The 11,482-nt window shown below is 36.9% G+C and overlaps 1 long non-coding RNA gene across 1 annotated transcript in view; it reads right to left on the reverse strand.

Annotated features, from left to right (window-relative positions):
• The window catches only part of LOC133265217 (uncharacterized), a 144,513-nt gene extending 134,081 nt beyond the window's left edge, over window positions 1-10,432 (reverse strand). The window contains exon 1 of the long non-coding RNA XR_009741897.1: window positions 10,235-10,432. This is a non-coding gene — a long non-coding RNA (uncharacterized LOC133265217). The remainder of the gene's footprint in view (window positions 1-10,234) is intronic.
• Window positions 10,433-11,482: the final 1,050 nt, after the last annotated feature.

The following is an 11,482-nucleotide window of genomic DNA, read 5'->3' on the forward strand; positions in this document are numbered from 1 at the left end:
GGAGCTTTCAGAAAGAAGGGAGGACATGTGGAGTTGGTGGTACGTGACCTGGGGGCTAATAATCATTTGGAGCATGGAAGAGGTGGACAGGAACTGGCTGTTCTCTTTTCCCCAGATTGAAATAAGCTTCAGGAGGCAGCAGCACCCACTCGGTTCAAAACATAATCTTAAAGAAGGGAGGGAATACAGGGGTGGAAAAAAGAAAACGGGGAAAAAAAAATATGATAAAAAGAAGGAGTTCTTCACACAGGTGTATATTTGACCTCTGATACTTCTGCTGTAGGATGCTGCAGATGCTATAGCTCTACACATGTTCAAAAAGCTTCTCTCTTGGTAAGTAAATAAATACACAGAAATGAATTGAAAAGCAAAGCTGGCAAGGTGAAATCGGATGTAAGCTGATTGGTACCAAGTGGATATATTGTATGTGCTTGCCCTGTCTTACCTTGTCCCTATACTTACATTTATAGCCATTTTCAGAGACCGGATACTGAACTAGATAGCCTATGGCGACATTCCTATTTCCCAGTTTACTTCAAATATATTTTCACAAATTACTCCTCTAACTTAAGTACAATTTTTGCCACTTCATTTTTAGCACATGCAATCTGCAGTTATACTCCCAACTACTGTATAGAGCTTAAGCAGTGTAAATACCATACCAAGACTATTTCTGCACTAGCTCTAGTACTATGATGGCGCACACTTGAAAAAGTGCAACCCATTCAAATCCATGAAATACCATTTATGTCAATGGCCAGGCTGTTTTTCTCAGCTTTAAAATTGGTTTATTTAGCACTAAAATTCCTGTGCACCTTAACATATATTTATTTAAAATGGGAGAAATCACTGGACACATAGTGAATGCTTTGAAAAACTCTTAAGTCACATTCTTGGATTCTATCAAAAATCTGAGGCCAAACAAAGCTGTTCTCAAGTTTCATTACATGAGACCCAAAAAGTTCTAGTAGTTCACTGCAAATAACAGGGGGAAAAAGTTCTGTTAAGAAATTAATTATTTATTGGTCGCTGATGGTGCTGTATTTACCTGATGCCTGAACATTTGCATATGAAATCACAGTGTCTCCCCTTCCAGATGTAAAGAAACACAAATCAAAGTTTTCACCCTGTCCTGCTGTCTCAGAGATGAAAGTGGAGGGAAGGATTTTGAAACCCACTGGGTTAAAGGAAAAAAGACAATTTATGTACATTAACCTATCCTGTCTCTCTCACCACATACTTAGTAACATAACAGCATGTTACTAATTGCAGTATAAAGTAACTCTTTGCATTGTTATAAGAGAGGGAGAAGGAAAAGTACTTTGTACAAATTTAGAAGTACTCACCACATGTACTCCTGGTTTTAAGCATTTTTTCACTTTCCTTCTCTCCCCAATCCTGTATCTACAGCTCACATACTTAGGAAGCTGCATAGTTAAGTACCTGACCTGAACACACTGATTAATGTTTGTACTAACAGAAGGAATAGCATTTTTCCAAGGAACAACTAATTTAGAAACTTGCTATACTCCATCTCCTGAAAAGAGGAAAGGCAGACAACCTGTGTGCAAAACCTTCTGTTAGTGTCAAATTTACTGCCAGTTTGTACCAACTTGAATGTGCATGATGGACAATAGGTAAGAAAAGATAAGAAATTATGTCCATAATCATAATTATCTATTGCATAGGCATATGTAAAGCATCATACCAGAATCAGAATAGGTTATCTTTAGTGTAAGCTCAATATTTTATCCATTATTAGGTTCATAATTTACTCTTTCTCCTTTCTTTTTAATATAAAAACTTAGCTTTTAAACAATGTAATGATATGTTATAGTATTTCTATTAAAAAAGAAAGTCAGCTGTCTTCCTTGGAAACTAACACAATGTAACACTCTGCAGAGGGCACTCTCGGTACAGTTAGAACAGATCACCTTTTCCCACTGCATCTCTCCTCCATAACTTTTAACAGCATAATACCACATTTACAATAGTCAGAAACACACAATAGGAAAAAGGCTTTCTCTGATGGTAGCACTACAATGTATGATGTAGACCTGTGAATGAGAACATAGTAAACCTAGCCAGAGAACAGTCACTTTTCAAATACCATCAATGCTTTCTTTCTTAAGAACATATCATGATTTAATTTGCTGCTGAGAACTAAATACTAAGACTAAAAACAGTGTCTATCTGCTACGAATATTTTTATTCTATTTTCTTTATTGTTCCTTTGAAGTTTTCTGTCTATTCAGACACAGGAAGAGATTTCTGCATTAAGTGAAACGAGGATTGTAAGCAAACATGGTCATAGCAGCACATATCCTATATGGCATAATAATAAGACTTTTCACTATTTTAACACTAAGTTCTCATAACCAAGACAGGACCTACTGTCTACAGTGGAGGTGCAAGGAAAGGTTCATTTCAGTGTTATTAAAAAGCATATTCTTACTGAATTGTCTTACTGCTCAAACCATTCATACCAAATGCACTGTTCTTTCTGCTGACACAGCTGCTTCTTTTCCAACACTGCTGCTCATATGACCTCCCCCCATCCCCCCCCCCCGAACCATTTCTGGGCAGTTTCACAAGAATTTTGATTCCTGTTGTAAAGTTTCTAGCATTACTATCTCATAGCTGTTTGCTGACAACTTCAAAACAAAACCTCGCCTCACTCCACAAAGGCCTGTAGCCAGCAATGAATGTAAGCGTAAGCTCACCAATAGGGTAAAATACATACTCTGAGTGAAACATTTTTAAGTGCTACTGGGGGGTGCTTGAAATTCACAGGCACACTAAAAATTGTCAGAAAATGTCTGGTAGATAATCCTATTACAAAAGATCAGAATGATCTGGTGGATGACTGATCCTTGCTATTGTGACGCCAGAATTTCAGCACAAGCATATGCGGTGACAAAACTGTGCTGATACAGACTGACAGATACACAGTGAGACTGCTTGTGAGCTGGGGAGAGGGACATATGCAGCAGAAACCAAACTTGAATACTCAGTGTAGTGATCCCTTACCTTGCTAGCTACTCTAGAAATAAAAACACTTCACTATGAATTAAAACATGCCCTATAAAAGCAATCCATAAGGCTGTCACATTTTCCTCCTGTGCATTTTCTTTACTGATTTAAAGATCAGACCCTTGGGGAAAACAGGAAAATGTTAGTTAAATTACTCAAATTCACTGTGATAAAGTACTTTATGGATGGGCACATTATAATCATATGCCATTAGGAAACTTACTATCCAACAAACAACCTGCAGCAAATATTAAGACATTGCAATCTGAATCTTTGAATCCAATTAAAATCTGACCTTTCTTTCTGGAAATGGTCAGGACAGAGTTTAATACCTCTATAAAACTGCTAGGATATGTGAATTCAGATGAGTAGCACAATTTCCTCATGAGATACCACCACTTACTATCATAGCCCTGACTTCATTTTACTTGAAAATGAAAGCAACTTCACACTAACTGCAGAGGATTCTTCTGAGAGCAGCTATTGCTACTTAGTTTCACTTCCAGTGTATTTTTCTCAGATTCAAGGAAAATGACTTGCTGTTACTTTATGTTGATTAAATCATGTCAGCAAGTGTTCTAATTTATGTGCTTTAGCTAGCAAAGTAGAATGCAATTTTCATTTTTGGGCAAGTATAATCATAATTAAAAACACATTAGCTGATTATACCAAACATCCATTCTAAAAAACATATTCTGCATCCTGATTTATGAGTCATGATTTGTTAGCTAACACATTTTGAAGTACTATAACTTTATAAGCTGATGAATGGTTTTGATCACACCATGACTACCTGAAAAGGGACACTTAAGACCACACACTAAGAACTCAAAAAGTTTTACAGTAGCCAGATTAAGGTGCAAATGCAGACCAAAAAAATTCTTCCATAAACATACCAAAATTTAAGCTAAAACCTTTACAAGAATTTATGACTAACCTAACCTGAGAGTTCTGATTTCTATCAATACATAACTATTTCCTCTATTTTCTACAGTTACAAAGTTTTCAGGACAGGAAAATATTTTGGGTAAAGAAAGCCTTCACTTTTCAGTTTGGGGTTTAAGTATTTTGAACATATTGGGACTTACTTCTCGTCTTTAGTTCTAATTCAAGTTAGCAGCATTAAATGAGACATGAATCTTCATTTTCAGACATTCCTGCTTATCTTAATTTACTGCATTCTTACTGTATTCTGATGTCTGTGCTCACTGCAGCCAACAGTGTTAACACTGTGAGAGAAGGAACTATATCTGTAACAGTGCCACGCAGTGTGGTAGCATCAGATCTCTAAATATCCCAAGCACCAGGGAACAGAGATATACAAAGTTTTTCAGCCTTTATGTAAAACAAAAAGCTTGAGAAGCATATTTCAAATGACAAGTTCTAAAATAAAGATTTAAATTCTCTGAAGTTTGGGTGATGCTTTGTCATCCAAGGACGAAGAAATATCCTCTAAAGCAGACTCAGTATTTTCTATTTCTGTATGGTAAAAATATCTTACGCTATTATAAGGAGCTTAATACTTCTTCACGCATCCACTCATTTGATCTCATGTTCAAGTTTCTGACATCCTCCACAAGCAAACACATCACGTATAGGATGTATTGCTTTAACAGGTATTCATTTTACTGAGCTCCACTATAATTTGTTAGTCTTACATGATGTCTCAGGATATTTCACACATTCTGAAAAGGAAGCTAAAAGGGAATAATTTGCATATATTACTTAAGTTGTACATGCTGTAAATATTGATCTAATGATAGGGAAGGAAGAGGAAAAGGTTCAAAATTAGCACTTGCACTGCTATAGTTTTTAAGAATAATTTTTCAGTATCAATTTTTAAACTTGGTCAAGAGATGACAGCCACTCTGCTTCCAGTCTGTGGCATTCAATGTATATTATGGCAATTTATGGATGATGAAAACTTTTATTCTTGTAGAGTTATTATCAATTCAACACAAACAATTCAAACCTCAGCTACTGCTGTCTGTGTCATGCAGAGTGAAGAACCATGTCCCAGGTTTGACCTGGTATTTTAGACAGCTCCACTGACTCTCAAGGATGATGCACAGGCACTCTTGTTCAATGTTCTGAGTAACTGAAGTATTTTCTGTCCTCAGAACCGAGAAGCTGTAATTTATCTACTGCTCGAGAAAACAAAAACAACAACAAGAAACCTTTCATCACCTTCATGCCAACCTCCACAATCACTACCCATTTTGGAAAGTTTCTGGTAGAGGATTGGAAATCTCAAGGAATATGAATAAGCATAAAGAGGATTCAGCTAGAGAAGTGATCACAGTATCTTTGGGATAAAGGTGTCTCCCAAATGGTAAGTGGCTCCTCATCATCAGCCCATGCTTTCCCCTGCCCAAGTGCCACACACAGTTTCCTTTTTGTCCTTCCTGCCTTCCATTCTTCCCATAGAATTTTCTGTCTATCCTCACATTTTTTGACACATGATTTCTCTCTCCTTAAATGACTGCCTCTGTTGAACTTACAAACACCTCCACAGCCCTCACAAACCCAGGTTTTGTTTCCACTTTCTTCTTTCCATAATTCTCTCTCCTGGAATAGGCAGCTACACAGCATAGGAGAAATGCCTCCCAGCTGCCAGCAGAATAAAGTTACTTAATTCGGAATTTAAATTTCAAAAACAAAATTCCAATCAGGATAACCTTGAACAGGGGCACACAAATAAACAACTATAAATAAAACACATAATCTTTACGGAAGACTGAATGTCATTTCAGAAGACAGAAGAAAGCCCAACTGTCATGAATCCAATGGTTTCACCGCCTCCACTAACACTAGGTAGGCTACAGTGGTTCCCAGAGAGAAGGCATGTAGCTTTTCACTACACAGGTGGCCTTGAAGAGTACTCTGGTCTTACTGGCTTCAGTGGTGCCTGCAATCAGCTGTGATTCTGTATTCCTCATCTCTGTTAAGCACACAGAGAACCCCTCACCTGAAAGCCCTGACATTTTAACTTCAATAATTGTCTATACACCAAGAAATATGAAATGTATGTTACACTTTCCTCTGAAAAAAGATGTATTTGTCCAGTGTGGTGAAAATTTTAACATTATGGCACATATTACCAATAATGAAACACCCCTGGGAATAACTGGAAGTTATGAGTGGTTCAAGTACAGGGCTGGAGAGCAGCTGCATACAACTTTACCTTTTGTTTTCAGGCTTTGCTCAAAACACAGTGCCTCTTTGCTGAAAATGTAATGTGAAATAGCACACTGGACAATAGAACAAAACACTTTCCTACCAGAGAATACTGTTGGGTCCAATTTTTCATTGCTTGGATTTTTATTTTTTTTTCCAGCCAAGCAAATGCTTTTGCTCTGACAGCATTTAATAACAAGTTTGACCTTGGAGCGTCTAAGTTTAAATGATTTCAGAGTACGTTGCAGCAGAAAATCAGGGGCCAGGGATTCTTTCCCTTATTTGAATTTTATTATTTTGGGAAAAGGGGGAATCCCTTGTTTCACAGAAGAAATTACTTTTGAGCCACAGTGTGAAGACTTTTTGCATGACTGCATGAAGAGCCACAACTTTTTATACTTAATGCAGTTGATACATGATTGTCACCAGTGCCAAAAGGAACTTAACTGCTTCCTCATGGGAATAGCTCTGAAAATACAGTAAAGAAAGCTGAGAACTGGTTTATATTTCCATGTGTTGGAGAAGGAACAAAGTTTGAGTCCCCTCCTGACAGTCCTGTGGGCTTGTACAGCTGAGAGAAGCTTTGTGATTCTGCAACCCTTTATTTTTCTAGTGGGTTCACGTCCAGCATTCCCTCTGTGGAACTCAATTATCATTATCAAGCATCAATCCCAAGAAAGGTACAGGTTCGTAATGAATAAATGTCACTGACTACAGTTTTCTGTATTTTATCTGTGGATCAAAACACACACAATTATTTATATCTGAAGTGCCAAATTTCCAAGTATTTAATACAGATTAATAAATTTCCAAAATTATTCCCATTCCCATATTTTTGGGCCTTTTTAATTTCTCAATTTCCTATAAAGACCACACAAACTTTGAGAAATACTGAAGACGCACAAAGAGTAATTATTATAGCTTCACACTAAGTAAGAATGAATATTAACTATTGTTGCTGCATAGAAAAAAGCTACTGCAGTGCAAAAATACCATTTGGTACGTTTGTTAGAGTTATTACAGAAGTCAAAGATAAAATTATCTTTGGTTAGAGCTACATTCATCTTCCCCCCCCAATAATACCATCAACATGATACATAATACCAACAACAACAGTGTAGAAACAACAGTGGGACATGGCTCCTGACAGTCTAATCATGCTTCACCTAACAATATTCACAGGGAGTCAAAATGTTGCTCTTAAATCACTGCCCTTCCCTATTCTAAAAAGCCACCAGGTGAGCTGTTTCAGTGGTGATAACAATGGAAAACACCACAAAAGGATTTATTGTCAACATATCTGTAGAGAAGAGCAACACTGCAGACACAATATTGATTGCTGTAGGGGAAAAATGAATTTCAGATGTACTCTGCATTACTCTTACATAAGTCCTCTTACGTAACATGGAATAACATTACATTTTATGGACATTCTATTTTCATGACAAAATGCTCTTGAACGTTAGAGGTTATTAACGTTCTGTACTGATCTAATGCAATTTGAATGCATATGATGTGTTCACTATGGTAACTATTACACAAAAGAAAAGGCACTGATCTTCATACAAGATCCTCTTTTCTCACAAGTAAGCTCAGAAGTATAGACAAATTCTGCAAAAAATTGCTTTCTTGGTGCAAACACATACTTAGGAGAGGAGAAAAGGAAAAAAAGAAGAAAAACGAACAGAATCAAAGACAAGTAATTTGACCTTTTTGTTATCTGTTTTGGAAAACAAAATGAAGGAAATTATACTCCTTTAGTTGTTCATAAATCATCTTCTATTTGATGAGATATCCCATTCAAACCCATCAATAATTGTGAGTTACAGTTTACCAATGACACTCATAAATGGCAGTTAGAGACATCAAATTTATAGTGAACTCTCACTAGAGATTTGTTTCTACAAAAAATATTGCTTAAAATTCACATGCCTGTGGCATTTAAAATTATCAACATAGTTACAAAGAAAAAGCCATAAATGAAACAAAAGGCATCAAAAGCATTCAATTTCATTGCGCATTTTAAAATTGTGTATTTAACTCACAATCCTTGCAAAAACCATTAGAATTCACAAGTGACAGTAATAGTTGGCCTCATAGAGACAAGTGTGTAAGGGCAGGCATCCTCCATGTATCTCTATCCTCAACCAAAAAGCAGACAGACTCTGTTCATTTGTTGTTCATGGTCTCCCAACATGTTAGGGCTAAGAATCCTAAACACACCATCTACCATCAGGTTCTGCCAAAGACAAAGAGACCATAAACTCTCTGGGCAACTGTTCCATGCTTGACCATTCTCACCCTAAAAACATTCTGTCTTATGTTTATATGGAATTTCCTGTATTTTGTTTAAGTCTCAGTGCCTCTTGCCACCCCCACCTTTATCCAATCTGGTATTTACACACCCTGACAAGATCCCCCTAAAGCTTTGCTGTTTAAAGGCTGAACAGTCCCAGCTTTCTCACTCTCTCTTGATATGACAGAACCAGACACAGCACACCAGACACATCTCACCACTGCCTAATAGAGGGGAAGAATCGCTTCCCTTGACCCATCGGCAATGGTCTTCCTAATTCAGCCAAAGAAGCTATTGGCTGCCTCAGCTGCAAGGGCAGACTGCTGGCCCATGGACCACTGGTCCACCAAAACACCCTCAGCTATTTTCCTGCAAAGCTGCTTGCCAGCTAGTCACCCCCAGCCTGTATCAGTGCGTGATTCTTCCTCTCCAGCTACAGAACCTCACAATCCCTTTTGGTAAAGGTCATAACATTCTTGTTTGCCCATTTCTCCCACCTCTGAGATCACTTTGAACAGCACCACAACTCTCTGGTGTATCTTCATTTCCAATACATACGGATAACATACAAGTCTATGACAGCAATGACACTCCACTTTATGAACAACCTTTTCATCTAACAACTACTACAGTAGAGATAATTTATTCTTTGTGTATAATTGATTTGTGTCTGCACTTAAAAATGTCTTTTGAAATCCATATTATAACTAATACTGTCACATAATAAAAAGCAACATTTTAAATTAAAAGTTACTTATTTTCCATTATTCAACATTACTAGACAAGGCAGGAACTCTAGCTTAGTGTTAAAACATAAAAGAAGTTATTCTGAACTCATAATACATGGGTTTAACAGCTTAATGTCAAGAAGCAATACTGTAAATTAAAAACTAAGTAGAAGGATTATAGTATTTCATATTTAGAAATTTCACAACTACAGATAATTAAGGCAAGCGAAATATTTTTGCAGCATTGTCCTGAAATCTACAATTATAAAGTACTTTTACAGCAATAGCACAGTACTCTGTAATAACACTCCAGACATAACATCACCATGGCATTTGAGACTTTCACCGCAATATACTGCTGCATTTTTTCAAGGTTTTGTAGGACTTATTTCTATTTCTTTCTTCCTGTCATCATTACTACAAGACAGCTCGCTTCACCTAGCTTATCTAAACCACAGCTGGAATCAGTAAATCACAGGTATGACAGAGCAAGGGAACCTCATTCACTGCAGGTATGTAAAGGTGCTACTTTTGAGGCCCCTTTTAAGCGACTGTTTCAGAAATAGAAACCACATGTGGGCCACACATGATTCTTTGCACCTACTTAAAATTGAAGAATAAAAACTCCTCATAAGTCATGTGAAATAGTTTGAGTGTTGACTTTTTGCAAGTGTAAAAACTTTTCAAATTGAACAAAATGCCTGGCAATGAGCACCATCTCCTTTTGAACACGTATCCTCCAAAGAAAAATCATCCTTACAAGACAACTAATAGTGAAATTTAGAGATGGAGAACTGTGATCCCTTATAGAGATGATGGAAGAAACTTAAAGACAGTTTCAGTCTTGTCATATTCCTTACACCTCAAATTATGCTTATTTGGAAAACTGTCAAGAAAGTCACCCACAGAAAAGAGCTCCTGCTGGAAAAGTTTCACCAGGGAATACAATTAGAAGCACTCCATGATCTCCATTCTCATATAGATTTGGATATTCACTTACCCCTTTTCCCTTGCCAGCTTGGACAGTATTGACTTTTACAATTAGTCTTCTCTTTGAAGTCTCTACAGATATCCAGACAGCTTTAACATCCCCTGTTCCTCCAAGAAGCATTCCATTCTCTCCCTCAGCAGATTACCAGGCACTCTCCTGGTGAAAAGGAAAAAAAAAGGTAGTTTCACTGACTTAATTATGTAGGTATGTCCTCGTTAGACTAAGACTCATCTACAACAATTAACCCCTTATCTCAATAATTTCATGATGTTGCTCCTCTCTCCCTCCCCCTAACCCATTTGCTACTGTTTGGCATGTTCCACTGGACCTTAGCATTCTCTTATCTATTTGAGCATTAAAGGCACCCATGACATATGTGCTTAATTATATATATGCACACACAATATTACTGGCTCTCAACTGAGGGAAGACATGATGCAGTAAACTGCTTTAGGCTGTCTGACTGTATAGCTCCCATAGCATTAAGGGGTATTTAAAGAAACCAACTCCCATTTACTTCTGCCAAAGCATAAGCCCGCAAGTCCACAAATCCCACAACATAAATTACTACATCCATGTCATACGGTTACTTTTCTTTGACAGTATGTGTCCACATCTACGCAGTCACTCAACCAACTCTACCTTCATGGTGTACAGATTGTGATCATCCAATAGTCTCATATTCTACATCTAATATTCCATAACTGCTTATTAAAGCAACCAATTCTGAAAGATTCTGATCTTATTTTAAGAATACACACGCATGCTACATATACAGTGTAACAGACCGTTGGCAATATGCTTGAAGAGCTTTCAATCACATTAATTAATAATAAACAGTAAAGTGATATGCCCACGGAAGTCATAACATCCCTGCATACAGACAGGCCAAGCATTGCATTGAAGTCCTTTCAGCAGGCACAGGAAGTTTCCAAAGTAATTGCCCTTTAGTCATTACAAGATTACTTTAAAATATGCTGGTGTGTGAAGGAGCATATAGAAGCAAATTTTATTTCTGAAATGTCTACATCAATATGGATGCCTAATTAAGGTATTCATTAAAGTATACAAAGTTAACAGGAAAAAATCTACAGACTACTATTAAGCTTCCCCATTAAGCTAATTTAATTTGGTTATAACACAAATTCTAATAAGATGATATTATTAACTAGTTCAATTTCAAAATGTCTTACCATGTTTATTTTTATTATGTTACTAAGCAGAGTAGCAATTGACCTAATTTATTTTATTTAATAA

The sequence above is a fragment of the Pezoporus flaviventris genome, unplaced genomic scaffold (assembly GCF_033815535.1).
Source record: "Pezoporus flaviventris isolate CSIRO_AGI_PZ_B2104156 unplaced genomic scaffold, CSIRO_AGI_Pfla_v1 ptg000005l, whole genome shotgun sequence".
NCBI lineage: Eukaryota > Metazoa > Chordata > Aves > Psittaciformes > Psittacidae > Pezoporus > Pezoporus flaviventris.